Source organism: Catharus ustulatus, chromosome 6 (genome assembly GCF_009819885.2).
Source record: "Catharus ustulatus isolate bCatUst1 chromosome 6, bCatUst1.pri.v2, whole genome shotgun sequence".
Lineage (NCBI taxonomy): Eukaryota > Metazoa > Chordata > Aves > Passeriformes > Turdidae > Catharus > Catharus ustulatus.
Window position 1 is genome coordinate 60,006,091 of NC_046226.1, and position 25,543 is coordinate 60,031,633.

General features: G+C 40.3%; 1 long non-coding RNA gene across 1 annotated transcript; it reads left to right on the forward strand.

Annotated features, from left to right (window-relative positions):
• The first annotated feature begins 9,169 nt into the window (after nucleotides 1-9,169).
• On the forward strand, nucleotides 9,170-15,635 carry LOC116998339. The gene is made up of 4 exons (XR_004418353.1): nucleotides 9,170-9,308; nucleotides 9,648-9,825; nucleotides 14,922-15,055; nucleotides 15,557-15,635. It is a non-coding gene; the product is annotated as an uncharacterized LOC116998339 (long non-coding RNA).
• The last annotated feature ends 9,908 nt before the right edge of the window (nucleotides 15,636-25,543 follow it).

Genomic DNA, 25,543 nt, shown 5'->3' on the forward strand with positions numbered 1-25,543 from the left:
TCTGTATCTTCAAATGCTTATCAGCACAGGAACTCTGGAAAATCCCCTGTCACAGGGCTACCAGTGCCGGAGGGCTGTGGTTATTCTCATCTTGCTTGTGAAAGGATGCTGCACGCCTGTGTCACATTGTGCCACACAGCTGGGAGTGCTGAGGGCCTGGTGGTTCGGTGAGGTTGTGCTTCCAAGGAGAAGGAATGGCTGGGAATGCTCAGCCCTTGATTTCTCATTTGTTTTCTTTTCTATCCCTGCAATGAGAGCTCGCAGTACCAGGGAGATGCTCTGTGAATGAGCTACGCAAATTTCTCAGAGAGCCCTCCGAGACAGGGAAGCACAAAAGTGGTAACTTCAGCACTTTTTCTCTAAAAATAAAGTTCTGTGGGTACTGATTCTATTTGTCCTATACAAAGTGAAGGACCCTTTATGCAAACAGTTGGAAAGGAGAGAGTTACTAACCAAATGGATGTGTAAGACATGCTTGGCTGGTCGAGGGGTAGAATGTGACAGAGCAGTATGTATGTGGCAACAAAAGGATGTGAGAATGTGGATTTGTGTAGCAGAAAGAAGCCTGGATTACAGCTGGTGGCCTGTAAAACTCGTCACAAATAGCAGGGAGTAAAAAAACCTGAGTGACAATTCTGCTGTTGAGTTGGTAGTGGCTGAAAGCTCTGCACCTGAGCATTCACCATGTGGGTTTTCTTCTGTTCCTTCCTCTTCTGTGTGTTTTTCCAGCTGTGGGATCAAGGGGAGTAGAACAACTAGATCTGTTTTCCAGCAAAATACCCTTATCATTGTGTATGTTGGAATTTTGCGTGTTGGGATTTTGCTGGATTTATTTTAAACTCTTTTCCTTATTTTGCTTTCTCTTATCACCAGCTGTGCTCAATATCTAATCTCTTTGGCTTCTTTGAAGATTAAGCAAAACAGGTATTGAAAGTGTTTGGGGAGTTTTGCATTTGCAATTTGTCTTATTGGAGAAATCCTGGACTTGTCTAGGTCTAGTTTTTTATGTTTCTTATTGCTATTTGTGTCTTTCCACAAATCCATTTCACACTGCAACCCCCAATTCTGGCATTACACGCTGATATTTTTCCCCCCATTTGTCAGCATTGAGCTTTGTCTGTGAGTTTGACCTGGAGCTGTCTTGCTCCTGTACAGCTTTTCTCACTTCTTGTTTTCTGCAGAATCATTGGCACTGTCTCTCATGATCTCATTCTAAACACCTTCACACTTTTATAGTCTCAAACGCTTCATTAGTAAGGTCTAAAATAACACTTTCTTCCAGCTTTTTTTATTTTCTATCTCCTGGAAAACTTTTGCCCATCACCTGTCCTGAATTTTTGGTTAGCCTGTGCCCAGGTAGATGTTTAGGAAGCAGGAGCTTGCCATCAACAGTTGTGAATCTCTCAATGCCACTTTCCCAGCCCTACCCCACAAGTGATGCAGGTCTCTAAAGCTGATTTTGGAAATACAAAGAGCCCATTAATCTGCTGCACAATTACAATGCAGAACTGCTGTCTAGGGTTCTCATATATTGTAATGATTTTTAATTTTTTTTGTTTGTTTGTTTCCTTTTATTGCTGCCAGCTGAGCTAGATCAGGATAGGCTGAAATTAGCTGTAAGTTACCCCAGGCATGCTCTTTGCTCCCAGCAGAACCCTGGAGCCCTGCAGCTCACCATCTCCATTTCAGCTCTACAGAGTTCTGCCTGAAGTGAATCCGTGGAGGAACAGCAGCAGGAAAATGAGGGTGAGACACACAGGGGAGCCAAAATGTGTGCAGGTGCTTGAGGCTGGATGATGAACTTCAACTGGAGGAACTTGAAGCAGTTTCTCCTAGAAAAAGCTGGTTCAGTGTTTCCCCAGTGTGTTGAGAACGAGTGACGCTCAGGGACGTGGGGAAAGACAGTGAATCTCTTTAGCTGTGCACTTTGCCAAAACAAATCTGCTTTTTGTAGATTAGGAGGGCATTGAAAATGTGATTATACATACTGTGGGCTCCAGGAGGTTTCCTGGGCTTGGCTGAGGAAGAAAGCAGAATCCTCCTGAGATTCTGGAATGCTAAAATAGAGACTTGCTGATACCACATAAATGTTGGCTTCGAGGCACTGCTGAAGGGATTTTGCATCTCAGGAAGGTTTGCCCATGAATGCTAAAATTAGATTGTTGCCCCTGTTGCTGGCTATAATATTCTGTCTGTGCTTCCATGCTGGAGCCTTTCCTGCCTCTTATTTTGCCTTGAAGATTGGTGGTGTCTGATACAGAGAATGTTAAATGTTCCTCTGTTAAAAGGAACCTTGGGAAGTGACACCAATACAAAGCTGTGTTGGCAAACTACCCAAGCTGTTCAACTTCAGGTTTGGGCAGCAGATTTTCTCTGCATTGAGCTACTTTCTTATGGCTTTCATGGCTTTACTTGCTATGATATGACTTTGATACACTTGTTAGGAGAAGTCTATAGGAGGTCACTTGTCTCCTTGGAAACCAGAAGATAAAATTACTCTAGTTGTATCTGTATTTTGATATAAATAAGCTTTTTCTTCTCCAAAGGAGAGCTACCTAGACACTGAAGCATTAACAATTTTGTAATGATTTTCTGTCTTTTGCAAGGTTGAGGGGGCCTTGCAGTGGAAGAACAATAACAGCACTCTTAATTGACCATCTCAGTTGCACAATTTGCCTCAAGCATCTTGCATCCTAATTAGAAATCAAAGCATTGCAAGATGTTCCCCTCACCTCTTGCTCCTGACAATTTGTGGAGTTTCTCTGTCTTTTGTCCAGTCTTCTCTTTAGTGCAAGGTTATTTCTATGCCAATACTTTAAATAAAAGCTTTGTGGAATATGTTCTTTCTATAAAACTTAGACTTCCATTAGTGAAGAGATCATTGATAATCCATGTCACTGAAGCAGCTGATATGATGGAGTCACTTGTGCTGCACTGCAAGGAGAAGGAACATGGGAAGGTGCTAAGTGTCCACAAACTGCAGGTCAAAAACACTTTTAGCAGATAAAATAAAGAAGTATATTTGCTTGAAAAGAAAGGTGTAGTGTTACAAGTGATTTGTTTTACTTAAGGGAGTTGTGGTAAGAAGCAGCAACTAGTCAGCTGTGCTCTTAGGAGATTCTGTCTCAAAACATCTTTATTTACTGGAGTATTTCTTGTGCATTGCAGGGTTTAATGCAGGGAAGAATGACCACCTGCAGGGAGTTTAATTTGGTTTGATCTGTATGACAACTATTGACCTTACGATTTAGCTTCAGGCATAAAAAGATGAGAGTGTCATAGGAAGTTTCTATGTATGCATACAGTGTAATAAATGCACTCTAAAGTAAAGAATTGCTCCTGCCATGTCAAAAATTCACTTTTTCATCTTGTGATGCATCTCTGATTCCTCTCCAGATGACACTTATGGGGTGTCCCATAGGTTACAGCAAAAGCCTTCTTAACTCCAAATTTCCTCTAAACCCTACTTTGTTTATAGAGGGGAAGCCACAAGGTTTGCTTCTGTACTCAACTTCTACAAACACTGTAACAAATCCATTTTCAGGACTGAGCAGAGCAGTGCATTTTGGCTCAAGAAGATTCCAGGTGACCAAAAACCTAGTATCAAATTAATCTGCTCAGATTAATCACATGCTAAGAGACTGAAAATCCTCCTGGTGAACAAACTCACACAGAACCTGTGCATCTCTGTGGGAAAGGACATATTTTCTTTCTTTCCTTTCAGATGGATGGCTGAATGTTTTCTCTAGCAGCAGCCAGTTTAATTGCCAGGAGTGTTGCACCATTCTAGAGCAGCAGCAATGTTTGTGCTGTCCCATATGCCTCTGGAGCTGACTATTTCACACATTGCACTTTATTGTGGACTCAGGCTGTCCAACTGGCAGATTATTTCTCCAGTACTAATAACAGTTTTGCAATCAGTGCAACATGCAGTCCACATTGTCTCTTGTGGAAAATTCAGTCTCCAAGGCTGCTCTGTTCTGCTAAATTTCTGAGATACTGAAAATTAGGAAGAATTATCTCACTGGTACAGTGTGTGTTTCCTTTCCACTCTTGTTGTGTGCTCGTATTTTTTCTGGGCTCTTGGAGCTCAGCAGCATTCTCTTTTCTTGGTTCTCTTTTTTCTGATTCTCTTTTCCTGATTTTTCCTGGCCAGCAGACTATCTCCCCTCCCCCTGCCAACCAATAGCAGTTCATCATCAAACATCTTGTGACTGTGCCCAATGAGTTTGAGAAGTTCAGACTTTGCACTGGTGAGTTCTGCTTGGAACAGGTTGCTGTAAAGCTAGAAATGGTTTGATGGAAAACTGCATCTAGAAGTTAATTTGGACATTTGGGTGAGTTTTGTGGCACATGTTAGATGGCAGATAATTGTTTTGGCATTTCAATAGTTTGCATACATGTTATTTCTGTGACTTCCCAGCTCAGGACCTGCTTTTTGGTAATTTATGTGTCCTAATAAACAATGGCTGGAGCCCAGCTTTCAGTGCTGCATTGATTCTCCTGAAGGGAAGCTTTTTGTAATCTGAAACAAAAATATGAAATAACTACTTTGTGTATTTTTGTGCAAAGCAAAGCTTGTTAAGGGATTTCTGTGTATTCAGATAAATTTAGCCATGGAGAAATGGACATGAGTTTCTATTAGCATTTACAGTAAATTCACGAATACAAGCCGCACTGAGTATAAGCCGCATCTCTGGGTGTTGGCAAATATTTCGGTTTTTGTCCATAAATAAGCCGCACCTGAATATAAGCCGCTCTGTCGTTCGCAGCGAGGACCCGCGTGCAACAAAGTTGCCAAATAGTAACAGAACCGCGGCAGGGTGGGGGGTTTACTGGCTCAACTAAGGCTGTGCAGGCTCGGCCCGCTAGGGGCTGCTGAGGGGGCCAGGTGGCCCAACCCAGCGCTGCCACTTGGGGCTGGCCGCCGCCTCTGGGTTCGCTCGCCCCAACCCTGCTCCCGCCGCGGCGCCGGCCGGGCACGGAGAGAGCGCCCCGCTCACGCTGCGGCGCTGGCCGGGCACGGGGCAACCCCTGCTCCCGCCACGGCGGCGGAGGGTGGGGGCAGAGCACCCCCCTCCTCCCTGGGCTGCGGCAATGGTGGCGCGCCCCCTCCCCGTCCTCCCCAAACCGCGACAATGGTGGCGCAGGGCCCCCGTCGGCTCCCCGAGCCGCGGCAATGACGGCGCGGGGCCCCCCCATCTCTCCCCTGGGCTGCGGCAGAGGAGGGAAGAAGAGAACTCTCCCGCCTCTCTCCCCACCCCCCGGTGCTGCCTGCAGGGAGCCAGGACAACACAGTAACACTGTAACAATCACGGAATGCCGGCTTTTACTGGCAGGTGCTTGGCTCGGCACCCTGGCTGGCACGTCTGGGGTTGTAAATGTCAGAAAATTATTCACATATTAGCCGCCCCCAACTATTAGCCGCACTTCCGGGTTTCCACCAAAATTTTTGTCAAATTGCTGCGGCTTGTATTCGTGAAATTACTGTAATGTTCTGCAGTGTTTTCCTGTGGTTAACAATTCGTGACTTTCAAAGTGACAGGAATGGGCATGATGACTAAATTGTGCACAGGGGTGATCTTTTATCATTTATATGAAAAAGTTACTACTGCTTCTTCTTCCTGACTTATAACAAGGGATAAAAAATTGAGTAGCACTAAATGTTGAAAGATACCCCTGTCTAAAAAATTACCCGATTTTTATTCTCACAGAATATTCTGAGTTGGAAGTGACCTACAAATATCTCCAAAGAACAACTCCAGGCCCTGCACAGAGTCACACCCTGTGCCTGGGAGCATTGTCCAAACACTTTGTGAGCTCTGTCAGGCTTGGTGCAGTGACCACTGCCCTGGGGAGCTGTTCCCAGCCACCCTCTGGGTGAAGAATCTTTTCCTGATATCCAGCTTAAACCTCATCTGACTCAGCTTCAGCCATTCCCTTGAGTCACTGTCAGAGCAGAGATCAGTGCCTGCCCCTCCTCTTCCACTTAGAAAAAATTTTAACTGCAATGAGGTCTGACCCCAGTCTCCTCTCCTCCAGGCTGAACAGACCCAGTGCCCTCAGCCACTCCTCACAGGGCTTCTCTTCTGGAACCTTTACCATTCTTTGGACACTCTCTAATAACTTTTTTTTTATATTGTGGCAGCCAGAACTGCCCCCAGCCCTCGAGGTGGGGCTGCCCCAGCTCAGAGCAGCACCATCCCCTCCCTGGCCCTGCTGGGGATGCTGTGCCTGATCCCCTAGGTCAGGGATGTCCCTGCTGGCTCCAGGGCACTGCTGACTCACATTCAGCTTGCCAAGAACCAGCAGCCCTTTCCTGTTCTCATCTTCCAGCCCCTCATTGCCCAGTCTGTCTGTACATCCAGGGCTGCCCCATCCCAGGTGCAGAATCCAGCACTGTCCTTGTTAAACCCCATGTTAGATCATATTTTGGTGCTCAGCTCTGAGGAGCTGTCATGCAATGGGATGGTGTTTGCACCACTTCATTAGTGCCTTGTCTGAAGTTTCTTCTGTCTTCACTCAGAGCCAGGATTAAAAACACGGAGACGAATTTATAGTGTTGGGGCTTGGCTGTTTATTAAATCTTATTTAAAGTACAGAAAATGCACGAGCAAGAAGTGAGCAAAATGGAGGTGAATGCAGATAGTTAAAAGTCTCTTAAAACTAAACAGTCCTACAGAGAATTAACACCCATATTATTTACACTTTTGACTCAATAACCAAACTCCTGTGACCCTCAGTGCAGCACTGACTGTCCAACCAAAAATTTCCTGAAATCATGAAGAAGAAGGAGGATGAACACTGAAAGGAGACACCACCCAAAATCCTCCATCTCATCCCATATTTATTACTGTATTATAAACCTCAAATTCCAAACCCTTCCCCATGTGCAATCACACACTCCTATTTTAACTCCACACCATGATTTTAACTCCATCACTCAAATTTGGAACCTTCTCCAAGGGCTCAGGTCAAAAGCAGTGTTCTTTTAGGGGGTCAGTGCCAGAAAGCACGGAAAGCTCAAAAATCCCAGAGTTCTGGGATCCAAGACTGAGACATTTTCAAAAGTAACAAATCTCAAGGCAGCCAAGTGCATGGCTGCTGGAAAATGCCCTGGAAGCTTACAATGAAAAAGCATTAATAAACAAAACACTGCAGGTAAATTGTATATGTCCCAAATAAAGCTGAAGTTGCTACAGTTCAAGTCTTATGTGCAGAATTTGCAAGGCCCAAGGTAGAGTCTTATATTTTTTAGGCCTCTCTGGAAAGGAAGATCAAAAGCCCCAAATTTTTCACTAAATACTTGCCAAAAAAACATCTCTACAAACTATTATCAGGGCACCTAAATGCCTGACCAAATCAGTTGGAATTTTCTCTGTGGAAACTGGAAAAGTGTTGTAGGAAGTGGAGATTAGAGAGTTTTTTTCTTTACAAAACACACAGGATTGACTTGCTGTTGCCCTTTTTGAACTAGACATATAACTCCATGTAATTTAATTTAGCTCGCATGGAAATCAATTGTGGATTGTCTCACTCCTTCCCTGCCAGTACTAAAGCATTTTAATGGTTTAGGATTTATCTAATGAGCCCTGGAATAACTTATATCAAAGTGGTTTGGTAAAGACTAATTTAATTTTTCTGACTAATACTGTCTGGATTTTGGCCTGTTGGGAATTGTGCACTGGGAGCTGAGATGGGGTAATAAAGCCTTTACTGGCTCTAGGTGGTGTGATGTTCCTCCACTTCCAGAAAAAACTTCCAGCTTTATACCTCTAAGTTTTTCAGCAAAATTTCCAGTTTGTGTCCATGGTTCTGGTGAGAGTATTCAACAGCACAAAGAAAGCAGCCTTAATAATAGAATTTAAAAGTATTAAAATGATAGTTTGAATTTCTGCTGAAGATAAAGTTTGTGTAATGCAGCTCTGCTTTTATTTTGAAGTCAGCACTTTCTGGCTCGTGACAGATCTTTGCTTTCTGGAGGATCTCTACAGCTAGATGGATTTTAATGAATCTGTTTTTCTTTGGTGTGCACAGTTCTATTAGTTACTAACTCCAGCCTGGCTTGAAATATTTTTTTCCCACCCAGAGGGAACTGGGAAAAGAGGCTGAAAAGTAAAAGCAAACATTCTGTTCTAATACTAATGCATAGTTTTCTTTGGAGTTTATAAAAACCCTGGAACTTTTAAACTGTTTCTTGCATAATGCTGTGAATTATTGACACAAGTTAAGTTTACATGAAGCTGTTTATCAGCAAGGTGGAATTTTCAGCATGAAACTCTTTTTTTTTTTTTTGTTTAGTTGGGATGCTTTGGGTGTTTTATTGGATTAGCCTAACACTTAGGTTTTGAGAGACTTTGCATATCTCTAAAAACCTTTTCCAGGAGACTGCAAGTGAGCTCACTTTCCAAAGTGCTCGAGGTGAATACAACTGAAATTAATTAGAATGTAAAATTTGGTGCAGGACTTCTCATGTCTAAGAGATATAAGTGTGTAGGAAAGGCAGACTGGGACTTGTTCTGTGGGAAGGTTTTTACTCTGTTAAAACCTGGTGACTTTGATAAACTATTCGTAGATTAAAGCTCTCCTGAGCATATGTGCATTTTTAATATGGCCCTAAGGGATAGGTATGAAGTTTTAATATTGTCTGAAAGAAATATATTTATATTATTTCAGTCATCCCCTCTTATTCAGTTTTATCCCTTGATGTTGCACAGTCTGTTAAATTCTAAACCAACCAGCTAGTTCCAAAAAACTCAGTTTTTTTAAAACAATATCTTTGTACAAATGGTATTTTGTTACTGGGGAAACCAGGACTCCATTGGGGTGGTTTTCCAAACGAAACAACTCATTTAGTAATTTCTTTCACTTTTGTAATTTATTTGTTGTTGCTACTGAAATGCCAGAAGATAATTTACTAACTGTTGCATATGCTATTGACCTATTGATTCTGTAAGTCTTACAGAAACTTAGAAAATATTCTATTTCTTAGAAACATTACATTTATCTTTCTCATTGGTTTAAAAAGAGAAGAAAGAATGTTGGCTGCATTAGGCTATGGGGGCTGTTTGCTAGAATTAATTTTTTGGGTAATAAAAGTGCTGGATTAAGTTACTGTGCAAGAGGCAATGGAAATGCTGATCCTACTTTCATTTTTATAGGGGAAAGACACAACAGATGTTCAAGAGGATGTTGGGAAACAGCCAGTGCATTAACACAGCATCCAGCTTCTTCTTTTGCCTTGCCACGTGAAAATAAATGTGGCAACAAGTGCAGTTATTTCTGCTATTTAACACCAATCTCCTAGAGTAAGTTTGTTTGTGACTTTTTATAATTTGTCATGACTGGTCAGGAATCATTAGATGAGAAATGTCATTTGGAGAATGTTATTTGGATTTTACTTAGACCAAATCTGAGCAGTTGCATTCCTGGAACATGACAGAAGACCTCCAGTAGAGCTGTTATATTGCACATAAACCACCATTAGGCAGACATAAATAGGAGAAGTAATCAAATATTAAAGCATTTCCTGAACAGTCAGGAAAAATATCTAAAAGTTGAAAGTCATCAGATTGAAGTGCTGCTCTACATTGCAATGAAATTAGTCTCTTTTTTTCTTTTTGTATTTTTTTTCCCCTTTCTTTAAGGCAATTTCTGAAAGTGGCTGCTCCCAGACATTCAAAAGAAGGAATGAAGAATTAGAATATGATAGCTATGTTAACATCAAAGTGCACAAATCCTTGGAAAAGTTTCATTTAGCCCAAGTCCCTCTTGAGCAGTTGGCACCAGCTGTGTGGGATGCAAACTGAAAATCTCTACTGGGAGGTAACTGAATTTTTTTGTTTCTTTATTTCACTCTTAATTCTATAATTTTTAATATGTACTGCAATATACTGAACCATGGAATGAGAAGCATTGCAAGGGTCCCTAAAAGGTTCTGAGTGTGACAGGGCTTTTTAATACATCAGAGCTGAGCTGGATACTCGTGGTATAAATTTTAGAAATATCCATCATTTGAGTGCACGTGGGAAAAAATACAATTAAAATTGAAAAAGGGCATGTGTTTTGGCCCTAATTACAAAGTTTCTGTCTCTGGAGTCAATATTTGGAGTTTTTTGTGCTCTGCACAAAACTGTGCTGAAGTAGTTCTGTACAGATGTGCAGTGTAAATGTGGAACATAACCAGACTGGTCAGAATTCAGTGTCTGGACTACTCTTACTTTTAGTTTTGTGTAGTCCTGAAAGCAGCAGGGAGTTGGACCTGATGATCCTTCCAATTTGAGATGTCCTGTGTTAATTTATAATACTTTTTTTGTGTGTGTGTGTGGCAATGCTGCTTTTCCTGGGGCTTTGGTATGAAATTCCTGGGCAATACTGTCACAACAAAAAATTCTGTGCCCTTGAGGATATTTTGTTTTGGTTTTCCTCTAAAATAGTTAATTAAGCTCTGAGATTTACTTTTGCAGGATGCAATAGGGAACAGAACTAGGAGTTCAGAAAGTAAATTTGATAGAGTTGTGGATGAAAAAAAAACCCAGGCTGAGGTTCAAGAGGCTTCCAAACAGCAGATTTCCACAAGCAAGTATCCTAGACAAGAAAACCCACCTTGGTTTTCATAATTTATTTTTTTTCCCCTCAAAGATGCTCTTGGTCTCTGGTGGAGAATGATGAAAATATATATTATAACTCTGTGCTGAGGCATTTACCTGTCTGGCTGGCTCTAAACATCCTTTTGTCACACCTTAATCTGTTTAACCCTGTCTGGATTTGGATGTAGAAGGCATAAAGAGAAAAGGCTGGTGGGGGGGAAGGAAAGAATGGTGTTGTGCCACTCCTCCCAGGGCTGGGCTCTCCAGGTGAAGGCATGGATCTGGCAGGCTCCAGACATCCTGCATCCTGCCATCTGCCACAGCTGGTTGAGCTGGAACAGTCTGTCCACTGCTCTGCCTTATTCTGAAACGTTCTGACGCGTTTACAGGGTGATTTGCATGAAGTGACATCCGTGTGCAAAAACCTGGTAACTTTGAGCCAGATGCTCCTCAAAATTATTCACATATCTGCTGAATAATTTTGGCAGGGGAAGTTCTGTGCAACCCACTTGTAAATAACTCGTGGCAGTATTCCTCATTACAAATTTGAGCTACCTGCATTTGAAGGAAATAAAATCATGTGCTACTCCTCCTTGATAGGATGAGGCAAAGCCCTTCACAACAGCAAACAAGAGATGCTGTTGCTTTTTTTTGTCACCATTTTAATACTGTTCCTTGAAAATGTGTGCACCATCTCTGTCTTGCTGGTGGTGAATTCATGATTCCACATCCCTGACTTCAAAAATGTTAATAATTCATCTTGGAAAGGACACTGCAGTAGCTATGGAAATGTTTTTTGCAATGTACTGCCTTTGTAATTTTATTATAACTCTAAATACCTGCATTATTTCTGAGTAAATATAATTAGAAGTATGTAATGGAGTCTTATCAGGAAAAAAAACCAACCTGCTGGGTTTTTTTCCTCTATTCTACATTGAAAGTTTCTCTTCTTATCCCTCACTATTTTCTCTTAGATGTCCAAGGAAGATCTAGCAAATATTTGTCTTTGAGGCTGATGTGCGCAGGAATCTTCAGTGTCTTTAAAGTCCAATGATGCCCTGCTGAACCATCAAAAAACATCAAAATTTTATAAAGTGACTAGGAATAATTTAGTAATTCTTATTTTCTTGTACACAGCCCACTTTTGGTACTGAAACTGGTGAGGAGACTGGGCCCACATGTCACTAAAATATAAATTTGTTGTAGTGGGTGGAATGTTTTAATGGTCAGCAAACACTAAATTCTACACTGCTTCTGTCTTAGGGCAGCAGAACTTCCTCTGAGGTACAAACATTGCAGAAACTCCCATTGTATTTCAGCCTCTTGGATGCAGTGTCAGAACATGAAATCTGTGTCACCTGTACTAACACAGGCAGGGATTTCAACACGGGAGGTGAGGGAATAATGCACAGAGCATCTTGTTCCAGTCCTTGCAGCTCAAGGCTTGTAAAGGCATCTGTTAAATGCTGGATGGAGATATGAATGCTTTGGAAATGCACTTTTCTTGTTTGTTTTCCAGACACCATCATCCTAAATTTCCTGGAGACATGTTCTGTTTGCCCTGATAGCAGAATTTCAAAGAATGATTGACTGATTCTGTTATTAAAGACTATGCCCAAGAGGAAAAAGCTGCTCAGTCTTTTATATGTCAGATTTTTTTCATTGCCTTCTATGTGTTTTTGTTAATGGAACTGCTCATATTAATTACAAACTGTATCTTTATTTCAAATAATGTGTTTTTGAAGGCTTAGCAACGATGTGTGTTTGTAATGTAGTGCAAATGTAGGATCCTAATGTATGTTCCAGTTTCTTCCTGCTGTTCAGCTGTGACCTGGGCTGTGTTAATCAGAGTGAAGCTGGCACCCTCCCACCCTTCCCCTCTGCTCAGGGCTGGCAAGATTTGGAGTGCAGGATCCAGTTTGGGGCTGGGGAGGGGGATTGAGCCAGGGGAGGGCAGAAGTCAGTGCCTGTGCCAAGGCTGAGAGAATTTGAGTTCTTCAGCCTGGAGAAGAGAAGGCTCTGGGGACACCTAAGGAGGGGCTGAAAGGGGAGCACAGATATTTTGGGATTGCCTGTTGTGATGGGACAAGGGTGATGGTTTCAAACTGAAAGAGACCAGTTCAGATTAGGTGTAAAGAAGGAATTTTGTACAATGAGGGGGGTGAAACACAGGAACAAGGATATGGGGCTCTGAGCAGCTTGGCCTGGTTGAAGCCATCCCTGCTCTTTGAAGGGATGCTGGACTTGCCAACCCAAACCACGATAAGTGTTGGGTTTGGGACTCTGTCTCTCTACAAACTGAGATATTTTAGCTCTAAAACTTAAAAACAACCCAAAAGAACAAACAAGGATAGTTGGGGTTTGTTGCCTTTCTTTCTTGGGTGGCATGGAGCAGGATAGCTGATGGTTCTTTCCAGCTGAATATTACCCTGAGCTTTTTGGGGCACTGGGGAGCTGTCAGAATGGTGCTAAGTGTGCCCTTCAGTCTGTGAAACTCAGTGCTTGGGGACTTCAATCAGCTGAGCTGGGTCAGACAAGGCCTCCTGCTGACCCAAAGCGTTTGGAAGAAATGACAAACACATTGCAAATCTTTCTTGTGGTTTTGGTTTCTCATTTCTTTTTTTTTTTTTTTACCATTCTCTTCCATTTACCAGATTAATTTGGGTCACTGCTTTGAAAGCAGATTTGTTTTATTAGAATGAATTAATAATACACTTGCTTGTTGCTATGTTTGAAAGCGTGAAAAAAATGAAAGAGTAATTTGGTTCCGAACCTGGATAGCTTAAAAATAGGTGTGGGTGACTGATTCTGTTGTAGCAATACAGTGTCAAAACATGAGCTGAGGAAAGGACAAATAATGTAAAGTGTTGGCTGCATCTTACAAAACTCTTTGGGTGAAACCCTGGTGTCTTTTTCAGTGCAAGCTTAGTTTAGCTTAATGTTCTGTGCTCTGGAAGGCAAAGATGTTCAAGATGACTAACTTACTAAATAGCACATCCTGCTGTGCTGGATCTGCCAGGGAAGAGTCAAACATGGCCAAAACATTCACCAACAGTCTTGAAAAAGAAGTTTTGTGAATTAGATGTACAGTCAGCTTCCAAAATCTCCCAGAAAGAATTTCCACAACATAAATAGTCTCACTAAATTGCTACCAACTACTTCTGAAAGCCAGGCTTTGGAAGAGGGTACACTGATCAAAGTTTCATGAAGCAAAATAAGTTTACAAAGAGGAATTTTGAAATATTCCAAGTCTTTAAAATCTTCATTGAAGTGTTTTGTAACTGCTTTGAAAATTCTGTGGCAAGTAAAGGAGGCATAGCTATTAAACTCCAAACAAAGCTGTGTTGTTTTAATTCCTGTTTCTATAAATATCAAACCTACAATGCATCTGAAAGGGTCCATACTTAAATGATTCACAAAGTGTTAGTGAATGCACCTTGAGTTGTACTTTTTCAAGAATGCAGATGGAGTAGTAATGCTTTATAAGGCAATATGTCTACTGATTAGTTACTAATATAAACCTCAATAGTTTGGGGGGAAACACGGTCTGATAATGAGCCATAGCTTTTAGAACATAAATATTAATTTCTTGCTGTTGTGGTTTTGGGTTTTTTAACTCAAGATTTTGTCCACTACATTCACAATATCTATAGAGGCTCAAAGGAAATTCAGGAGCCCGTGGAAAACCACTCAGTTAATGAAAGGTTAAATGAGAACAATGTTTTGGAAAATAGTCTGTGTTTGGTGGGGAGAGAACTGTCCTGAGAGAGACTGGACATAAGGTTGTTTTAAAATTTTCTGTGCATCCCATCTGCTTAAGCACAAGAAAAACTTCCTTTGCTTAATTCTGAAAAGCATTTCTTTAGCTTCCCCAGCTCCTGCAGTTAATAGGCAGTAGTGTACCTTGTCAGAGGTGGGACTGTTACATTAATGTCCCATGGCAGTGTGTGGATTTAAAAGATGGAGTACATTGGTAACTGCTTTGAGGTTTCTCTCCAAGGACAGATTTTGCTTCAAGTTATTGTACCAGTTGTAAGGAAGTTAGGTGAAAATGAAGAACTAGCAAGGAGAGTAAATTTTCTACCTACACTCCAGCAGCTTTCATGCTTTTTTTATTATTTATACCCCATGAATATTCTAATGGAAGTAAAGCCTGCTTAGAAGCATCTGGGTGGGAAAGGGAGATGTTAGAGAAAACATTGTTATATTCTGCCTCAGGATTATAACTATTTTTCCACCTAGGACAATGTTTCCACCTAGAATAGGTTTCAACAAAAATTTAAAGCTAAGCCAAAAATAAAACATTTTTTTTGTTTGTTTTTTTCTTTTTAGGGTTTGAAAATCTTACAGCTTTAAACCCACAGTTGAGACATGAGCACATCACTGTTTCCAGTCCTGCAAGGGGTGTGGTTGGAATGAAAATGCTGCTCCAGGGTCCTGACTGACAAACTTCTGTTTGCTTTAAAGTAAGGGATTTGATCAGATAAAGCCCAAAGGTCCCTTTCAAGCTTAGAATGATTCTCTGGTTTTTGCTGTTGGTTGGAAGAGCTGGAAGAAATGCTGGCTGTAATAATCTGTAGCATTTCAGGGACTTCTTATATGTTTCTGAGGGCCATTTACCATCTATCAGCAAGCACAAATTACTTACCAGGGCCTTTTAGCCACTAACACCAAACATTTCTTTGCGAATTCTAAAGCCAGTTCAAAATAAACTCCAACCAGTTCTGCCATGGATCATCATCTCAGATCATTAGCTTACTTAATTATGGGCTTCACACAGAACTCTGCAACCCTCTCTAATGCTTTTGCACTACCTGTGAGCATCCAGAAGTTTCCCAGGAGTGATTGTTCATCCAGCAGCCAGGCAGATTTGGAAAAGGGTTTTTTGGAAATGATCATGTCCTTTGTTTAGGGATAGGAAGAGGCACAAGACTTTCTGCATTACACTGTTTTAATTTCTGTGTCAGATGGGTCCAGCAGGGCTGTCAGGAGCAGCTGTGCTGTGCCAGGCTGTCCCTTCTTGAGCTGCCAGTAGCAGCAGCGAGGAGGAGAAATAACCAACAGAGAGAACAGGTAATCCTCTGCTAGGCTGGCACTTAAACATCTTTTAGAGACACTGTGAAAACAGGTAATGCTATAAAATGAAATTAAAGAAGTGAAATGAAGTGAAAGAAGCACCACACATTTGAAATCTCTTGGCACCCCCAAGGGTAGCAAGCATCTTTTCACTATTTATGAAAGTACAAAGACCATGCTTTTAGGGTGTTATTAAATCATGCTTCTGTCTTTGAGAGGCTGACAGTGAAAAGTAGGAAAAATATTCTAAGCTGCACCATGGTTTTATACTGGATAAGTAGTTCAGTGCTGTGGGCAAGGAAGAATACAGGTAAAATAATTTAGGTTTTAATGGTTAGCTGTTTCATGTCACTTCTGCCAAGGAAAACCATTTGGGGATAACCTTTGGGAAGCAGCTCCTATCTCAGAGAAAGAGATGCCTAATTGTTATCTGACATTGTTCCAAAAAGAAGAAGGAAATTAGTCCTGGTGAAATGCTGATTGCATAGGTTCCCCTTGAGTGGCATGTGGAGTGAGCAACTTTTCATAAAGGTTGAAAATAGAACGTATGTGCAGTGATTCCAGAGAAAGACAGGAAGCATTTGTGAATTAATTGTATTGCTACATAATAATGACTTCTTGCTGGTTGTGAAATCCCTGTGCATTGCATTATAAACAGCAGCTGAATGTGCCTGTTCCTCAGCAGAGCTGCTGCTTTAGAGGGTGGTTTGGAGGTGAAAAGGACCATAAGTGTGCTCACTTCATGGAGCTGCGGCTCTGGGAGCCCTGTGCTTGTGCCACAGCTCATTTTTCTCTGTGTCACAACACAACTATTTCTCTGTGTCACAACTACTACAGCCAGATCCTTCCCTGGGTGCACTGCCAGCCTTAAATCCCAGATAAAGTGAATTTCTGTATCCCCACCCTTAATTCTTCCAGTTTCATATTTACTCTAGAAGGAAGATGGTGGCAGACTTTGGATTTTTCTCTTTGTGTGCAATTTTTAAACGCTGCAGATGAAATTACTTCTGTTACAAGCAATCACTTTTACTCCCCACAATGTTGTATTTGGGGATATTCCTGCAGGAGGGAGCTGTGCTGCTGGGACATCTCCTCTCAGTGCTGGGCTTTGCAGTCACCTGGCAGTGGAAAAATTAACTCCTGGAGGGATTCCTAACCATAAAGTGCTGCTCAAATCGTGTGCATTAGGTGGCATTGTAGAAGATTTAATTGGGGGTTATATTCACTCCTCCTCTCTTTCATCTGGTGCTGTTGACCTTGCAGCACCTTGTGGGATTTCTTCCTCTGGTCACTTGGTTGTTGCCTAGAGAAGCCTCAGCCCTTTGCAGGAGCTACAGATCCTGTTCCTACAGCTCTCAGGGGATCTTGATGACATTCTCAGGAGATGGTGCAGTGATCAGGCAGCTTTACAGGGAGCTTCTGCAGTGCTTTCAGCTCTGATCACTGCTCAGGAGCGTGCCCTGTGTGTCCAGGGGATGCAATGATGCACACAGTACATAGAATATTTTGGGAGAATTGAAAAATCCCAACTGAAGGTTAAAAGCTCTTCAAAACATGATACTTTAAGGAGTTTGAATGCAAAGAGAAAAAAAAAAGTGTAACACAATCTTCCTCTTATTCATAGTGAAACGTCAAGGAGGCTTTTTATATAAATAACCATTTTCCTTGGTTTAGCTGCAAAACAGGTGGTGACACAGAACTCAACCTGAGAAAAGATGTTTTAGCTGCAAGCATGCCAAGATTGTTTGCACAGTGGGTGAATTGTGTCAAGATATTACAAGGTAATTATTCTAAATCCTAATAAACTTACGGATGGAACTGAAGCAGTTGTAGCTGCTCACATGGAAGCAGTTGTTGTAGAAAAATAGCTGCAGTGTTTTTCTCCACACTGTGTGACTTCATTGTCTAACCCAACAGTTTGCCAGCCAGTTAATCAACCCAAAAATCAATGTGTGCACTTAATCAATATTAGTAAACAGATGTAATTTTTTTGTTAGTGTTAGGGACCTGAACCCCTTGGGAGTACTGTGGGTAATTATGCATGGATTTAAAGTTGTCTTCTAACATGAATTGTTTTCATCTATTTGAAAGAATATTCAGTAAAAACTTTTCTCTCAATTCACAGGATGTTTAAAAGCACACTGCAGCCTGAGAGACAAAACCAGAATCATGGTATGGATCCTGGGAACAGAAATTACTGTGAAAAGTCCTGAAATAAGGCTTTTTTTCTAGGTAAAATGTTAATCCCATATCCTAAAATACTCCTCATTGTGTTGGATTAGCATTACATGTTTTCCTTTTCTGAAACACTCAATACTAAAACACTTATTTAAAGCAAATAGTAACCATATATTATAAAATCCATGCATTTTCTTATTCAGTAATTAATATTTGTATGACCAGCAGTGTAATGTCAGTGGTATTCAACAGTGGCAACTTCATGGTGTTAACATGATATGCTGTGGATGCTTTGCCTTATCCCATTGTGGAATAATTTGAAATGTCTGGGTCAGTCTTTGAAAGATGAAGAAACTAAGGATGATATTTATAGACTAAAGGAAGCATCAGCAACTGTTTGTCTTCACAGGTTGATTAGAGAAGGCAGTTTTAATGGGGCTTTTATTTTAAGGTTGTTTCATTTTGTGAAGAAGTTGATGTGTGTGCAAGCATCACTTAAATTCACACCCTTTCAGTGGCTTTTGGGGTAGACTGGGTGGTGTTTCAGCCTGTGGAGCTCTAAGTGGGATCAAATGTCTGAGGAATTCTCTTTTTTTCTGTCTGATGTACCAGACCCAAGCTGTAAAACAAGGCCTAAGATTATATTTGTAAATATTTCTTTCCTTTGGAGGCTCCTTGGCAAGCTCTGGCTCTTGGGACACACTGGGGGAGCCTCATTCTACCCAGCACATTTGGGTGAACATTTCACTTCATTTTTAGGTTTCCTGGTTTTATAAAACTTCAAAATGGTTCCTAACTTTTTTTTTTGGCAAGAGTTCATAGTGCCCATGATGGATCTGCTTTGCTCTGTTTGAAGTTGAAAATAGCCACATGGTATTTTGGGTCCTGTAGCAAGTGATATCATGGTACCCCTAGTTCCCTGTGGGTGACACTTTAAAAGATTTTACAGTGAACAGCCAGAGAAGAAACTGAAAGGATTGGATTCTTAGCCATTATGTGCCATGAAATAAGAGAAAAAAGCTGACTGACGAGTGCAGTTGTGTTTAGACCTCAAGTGGGGATATTTCAAAGCACATCTCTGCTCAGCTATGCATTTATCTGTGATTTTTATTTTGTTTTCTTTCAACACTTCAGCCTTTCATATAGAGAGATGTATGTCACAACACAGTGATTAACAGCTGAGTTGTGGAAGCTGTGGTGAGGATTAAGAGTGATTTTCTTCTCAGTGCTGGGAAATAACACCTCTTCAGAATGGCAGCACTGCTTTGATTGATACTGAAGGTATTTTCTGAAAATATTCATTGACATCCATAGGTTTATAATTTAATATGTACCTTAAGTCATCCAAAGAGGTTCTCTTTATACTTTGGTTTTAGCCATAACTCACTGTAATCTCAAATATATGCTCTCTTTAAAGACACTTCTGAGGCTTGTTATTGGATTTTGGCTTTACTGCAGCTGGAAACACATTTCACATGGCTGCACACTGCAATTCCACTCTCAGGTTATTTATCACATTCCTCATGCCCATTTGACTGGCAGGCTTTCACACGTCCCTGCAGCCTGCCTTTTGAGGATGGCAGACAAGCATCCTTTCTTTGAGTTCTTCCTTATTCTTCCAGCCTCCTGTGATTCTCCTGTGTCCTGTGAGAGGCTGAGGAGTCACCTCTCATCATTTAGCTACTCAGATTTTCAAGCCCTCACATGCCCCAAAAGAATATCAAATGTAACAGCAGAGCACTGCCACAGTGCTGTGAAATTTCAGGTTCTGTGAGAGGGAAGAGCCTTGAAACAGGGTGTTTTTGATGTCAAAAAATGTAATCTCTCTCTTCTCCAGACACTGAGGATCTTCAGGGGATCTCTGTTTCAGCCCTGCAGCCTCTCAGGAGTCATTTTAGAGAGAGAAGAATGATAGGAAAGTGATGGCATAGCTGATAAAAGGGTCAGAAAAGCAAAAAGGAATTCGACCAGAGAGAAAATCAGTAGCTTTAGGGATGAAAAGATAAATTCCATGATAAAAGAGATAATGTAGGCATCTGGGAGAAGAGTAAATACAGAGATGTGGTATTAGTATGAAAATGGAGATAATATAAAGCAGAAATCAAATTAAATTTAAATTTAATGTTTAAAGAAATTACCTGAAAACTGGGAAAAGACAACTAAAGAAAGGTGGTACTGTTAGGCATCCAAATGAGCTGTGGGGACCAGCTTAAAACAAGGGAATTAATTTTAAAAATCCTGTGATGTGTATAGAACTTGGAAAAGTGAAAAATGGATATCTTGCAGCTCAGCCTGCATGTTCTCTGGAATTAGTAGTCTTGATGCCTGGAGAGGCTGACCTGGAGCAGAGGCTGGGCAGAGTTAAAGGAATAAAGCTGGGATTTATTAAAAGGGTTCACCTTGGGCAGTACAAGAGCCTGGCTGTGGCTACACCCAAGATGGGCCCTGGGTCAGGAGTTTCACACTTTTATCAGTTCTGGTCCATTCCCACATTGGGGTTCATTGTCCCATTCCAGCTCCAGGTTCTGCAGTCCCACCCTCCCAGATTCTCTCCTCAATTCCCTGTTTGCACTTTTTGGGGCTGGAGCTGCAGCATGTCCTTGGTTCTGGGGCTGGAAAAGGATTATTTTGTCTGACTGAAGAGAACCTGCTAAAACTTTATATGGAGCTCAGAGTTATATCCTAATGCAGGACAGAATCTGGAAAACACAAAAGCTAAAGATTAAGGCATCAGCCTCATTTCTCAGAGTTTCCTGTAATTTCTGCTCTCTTTTCCATCACTCCAGCAAAGATGACCTCTGTTGTTCCACATTGCCTATGTTCTTGGGAGCTCTGTTGTAGCTGCAGCTTTTCCCCTTGTCAGTTTGTTCCTTTTGGCTACTAAATATAGCTTTTATTCCTTTGAACATGCATTACTGGCCTCACACACTGCCAATAGCAAGAAATAGATTGGTACATAAAGAAACCGTGAAGGATTACAAAACCACTAATGTTTTCTCAGGTTAATTGTGTGAGAGGGAGTGAGCAAAATACAGTGTCTAGGCTTAAAGGAATGCTGCTAGGAATACATTTTTAATTTTGTATTCTGAACAACCCTGCAGTAAATATTCCTGGCTTCAGATATATTGGACTTTTATTTTTTTTGTATTAAGCCATTGACTCCTTGCTGCTGCTGCTGCACAAAGATTTTTGTTATTAAATAAAAAAAAATATTTCTTTGAGTTTAATCAATTCATAAGAAACTTTAACTATTTAAATGTATTTGCACTGTGACATATGTAATCTTTTTATAGATGACCCCCAAGTTTTTTTTATTAACTAGATATTGGTTAGCATCTAGAACTGCTACTGGAACAGGAAAAGCTCTTAAACATTTGAAGTTAATACCTCAGACTTCTCTATTTCTGTGCTGGGCTCCTTAAGAAAAAAACCTAGTTTTTGTGGAGAACTTTGCCCTGGGGTGCAGTTTGTAGTACAGGAATATTTGCTTTATTTGGGGCTGAATGTGCCTTATCCCAAACCTGTGCATGCCATGGTGAGTGCTCCTGGGCAATCAGAAGTCAGCAGAAATCTGTGAACGTTATTAATAACTTGAATATTGGTACTGATAGCTCCAGGAGGCAGATTTGCATTAAGCTAGAGCTTCCTGAAGCTGTGTTCATACAATTTTAGTCTCTATTGCAGTATAGGACATTATATGGGAATGTTGTAAAAAGTGTGATTCTTCCAATGTTGTAAAAAGTGTGATTCTTCCAATGTTGTAAAAAGTGTGATTCTTCCAGGTCACATTATGCTCACAGCTACAACTGTTTGCTCTGAAGTCTGTTCCTGACTGGTTGTAATGGAAAAAACACTTTGAAAAATCTCAATATGGATTTTAAATTCCTTTTCCGAAGACATTTTGACTTGGGACAGCATTTTCTGGAGAAAAATGACCATGCTGGATGTGACTTTGCTGCCTTCTTTGAGTTGTGGCTGCAGAGCAGGTTTGACAGCAGGTGTTACACCATATTTAGGCTCAGATATCTGGATCCTGAGAAGCCAATGACAACTGGGTTTTCCTCTAGTAAGCATCCATGAATTAACATGTGCTGAAATTAAAGCAAATTTAAAGAGCTGCTTTATCACTTCTGGTGGTTCTTGTCTTCATTTTCCCATTTTATGTTTGTGTGCACATATGAGAACACATTTCTTCCTCTGACTTTTGAGGGCAAGCTGGAGGGATTTTTATTTGTACAGTCTGTGACAGAATTTGCTCACTCTGCTCCAAGATAAATTTGAAGAAAAATTAGTCTTTCAGTTATATTTACCAAAAAAAAAAAAAAAAAAGTAAAGAAATTATTTGGCGAAAAGACCCGCTGTCATTTTCTTTCTGGTGATGATTTGGACCTGGGTAGGTCCCTGGATGCCTGATTCAATTGAACATTTATTTTCTTCCTTGTGATGAAATTACACCAAATGTCAGCACTGCTCTGCTGTTCAGGTTTTAGTTTGGGTTGCTTGCAAAGGTGGTGAACCTTCCTATGAAATAGAATTGAAACACATCCAGTGCTCATGGGTAAGGAGCTTTGGAGGAAAAAACTCCTCTGGTGGATGCAGTCTGAGCTCTTGGTGGGCCATATACAATTTTTAACACACACAGTTTAACAAAACCGAGAATTTGTTTGGGTCTCCTCTGCTGCTTTGGAAGGGCATTGTTGTTGTTTCACATTTAATTGAGGACAGAAATCTGCAGCCTGAGAGCTGAACTGAAGCCATGAGTGCTGCTCAGGTAGGCAGCCAGAACACTTTTGGATAGCTGCTTCCAGGAAATACCTGGGATTAATAAATAATTAATTAATTACGAAGGATTAATAATGAAGACTGTGCTTCAGTTGCTGACTGAGTGGTAAAACGTGATGTTCCCTAAGCCCTCATCTGGTGATGGAAGTTTTTAGGGTCAGAAAGTTTAAAAACACAATTTCTTTCTTAATAGGTAGAATTTATGTGTGAAAACTGAACCCATGATTTTGTTCTTGGAGAGCCAAGTTAGTTCTGCAGCCTTCCCTGCCATCAGTGGGACTGCAAAGGCTTCTCTCCCTGAACATGTTATGGAGTTTTTAACACTTCCAATACCTGGGCATTTTTACATCTCCACTGCATTTAAGGAAAAAATTGCAGGTGGATAAGTCATGCAGTTTCAATGCATAAATCCCATTTCCTTAAAACACCTGGCTAAGAAAGAAATTTCACTCTGCCTTAAGAGCTAAAAGTTAAATGGGAAAAAAGATTTTCTTTTGAAACAGTTTAATAGAAACACCAGCTGAGCCTGATTCTTTTAAATGGCAGTAGCAATTACTGTCACTGCAACAAATCCTGCTGCTCAGGTAGAACCTCATTTGTTTAAAACTGTCCAAAGGATTTTGCTTTAATCACAAATATAAAAGTAACCACTATGCTAATCAATGGGTTGTGAAGGCAGAAATAAGGGAATGTGCCAAAGAACATTTGCAAGGACTGTGCTGCTCTGTTTTAGGTATTGGGTTTTAATTCAAGTAGTATCACCTTACTTATTGCTCTTTATATATTTGGTGATAGTCATCATTGGGCGGATTTCTTTTGGGCAGCTTACGAGTTCTTTTAGGAATATCAACAAAAATTATTTGGTGAACTTCTATTTTAAATTCATTTAAGAATTTTTCCTAAGACAATTTTCCCTAAGACAATTTTCCCTTTAAGAATAGCATCTAAAATGGAACATTGAAATAAAATGCAGTTATTCCAATTCCTGTACCCATAGGCTATAATGAAATCAGCTAAATTATCTCTTTTCTAAAAAGAATTCCTGGAGATTTCAGATGGAAGTGCTGTATGGCTTTGTCATCCTTAAAATGCTGGATTTACAGAAGGGTGTTGTGATTCTCCATATGACTTTTATTTTTCTATAATGTTAAGAAGAACATAATTCTGTTGATGAAAGGCCGTTAGTGTGGAAGAAATCTGTCTCTTAACAAGTTCCCAGCATCATGAGAGACAAAATTTTCTGAGGGCAACATTTTTCTGTTGAGACTTGTGTAGAAGTTTGGGTAATTTTGCCAACTGGAGATCCAGAATTTTTTTGGAAAATGAGTTCAGCACCACTGACAGCTCTGCTTTTAACTCCACCTCTAGCTGGGAGTGGGAATTCCCTGGTTTGTTTTTTTTTGTTCCTTAGAAGACAAGGATGCTGTACTATCAGACTGCTGAGTCTTCAGCAGTTTGCATTGGTTTTCCAAAGCAAAGGCTGCTCTAAATGTAGAATATTTGAATGGTCCCTCAGTATGAGAGCTACTGACTGCTTCTCTCTCATAAACAGCACATTTTAAATCTGGGCTTTTTAAAAATCCCCCCCAGTTTTGCCCATATGCTCTCAGATTCTCCCTAAAATATTAAGAGCTTTTGTCTCTTTTCCTTCTGTGGTGACATTTTTGGCCTGAGACTGAGCTTTAAAAAAAAACTCTTTTGAAGGACTAAGCCTTGGTGTCTTGCCAAGATTTTTTAATTAAAACTCTCTTCATCAGATATCTGTATTTTCTTTGGAAAAAAAATAATATGGCAGAACAGTGATTTCAGTACTATATTGGTGGAGTATGCTTTAAATGTATGATTAGTTTGTAGGCACTTGAAATTTAATTTTGCAGTTTTCTCCTACCCCATGAGTTCCCTGCTGTGGCTTAATTGTTACATTAGTGAAGTGAAAATCTGCAAAAATCTCAAAGACATCTGGTTCCCTCAGTTTTATTAACTTGAAGTAGATATATTACAGCCTACCTATGCCTGAAATATGTGCAATATTCAACAATATTAGTTATGTCTCATAAAAATTGTTCAACCTGTTGTTCACGGACTGTTTTACTTTCTTAATGTTTGGGTACAAAGCATTTAAACCTTGTTTCAGTTGTGAGCTGTGAAAATAACCTGATATTAAAATCTCATGGAGCTGGAGAGCTAAAGAGAGAGAAGGGAAAGGTCCAGGAGGAATCTTTATTTTTGATCTTTCTGTAAGAAAGAAATGTAAATGCATTTTGTGTGCAATGCCACTACATGTTGCTATTTTCTATAAATAAATAAAATACTTGCAGGTGTGACTGCATATCCAATGGAAACCATTACGGTGAGCAAGAGAAATCATTTCTTAATCATCTTTTCAGCATAGCATAGGCACATATCATCATATAAAAATGCTTTGACTTTCTGAGTTATTATTAATAAATAATCATGGGCTTCTTCTGCTAGAAGTATTGGAATTGTTAAATAGAAATACATGCTGAATGGAACATCACATTTATATATATTTTTTATTTTTTAAAATTTTTTTAACATTCTGACTTTTTTTTTCCTAATGCATTGCAAAGCCCTTTAGAGTAATAAAACATGATAAAGTTGTTCAACATTAGGTGAGCCATATTCATTATTTGAAATGAACAGATAATATTGAATGGCAGCAGAGAGTTGTATTTAGTCTCTAAAAGGCTGTGTTAACTGGGACTGTTGTTAGCCCTCAGGATGAAAAACAAGCCTGTTTACCTGAGGAGTGAATCAAAAAAACAGGCAGAAAAATATTCTGAATTAAAACAGACTCAAAGGTATTTGATTTATTGGGGGGACAGGACTCAGGAAAAAATTCAAAACAAGAAAGTAGACTCCTCATCAAGTGGGTTAATAGATCAAAGATTACTCTT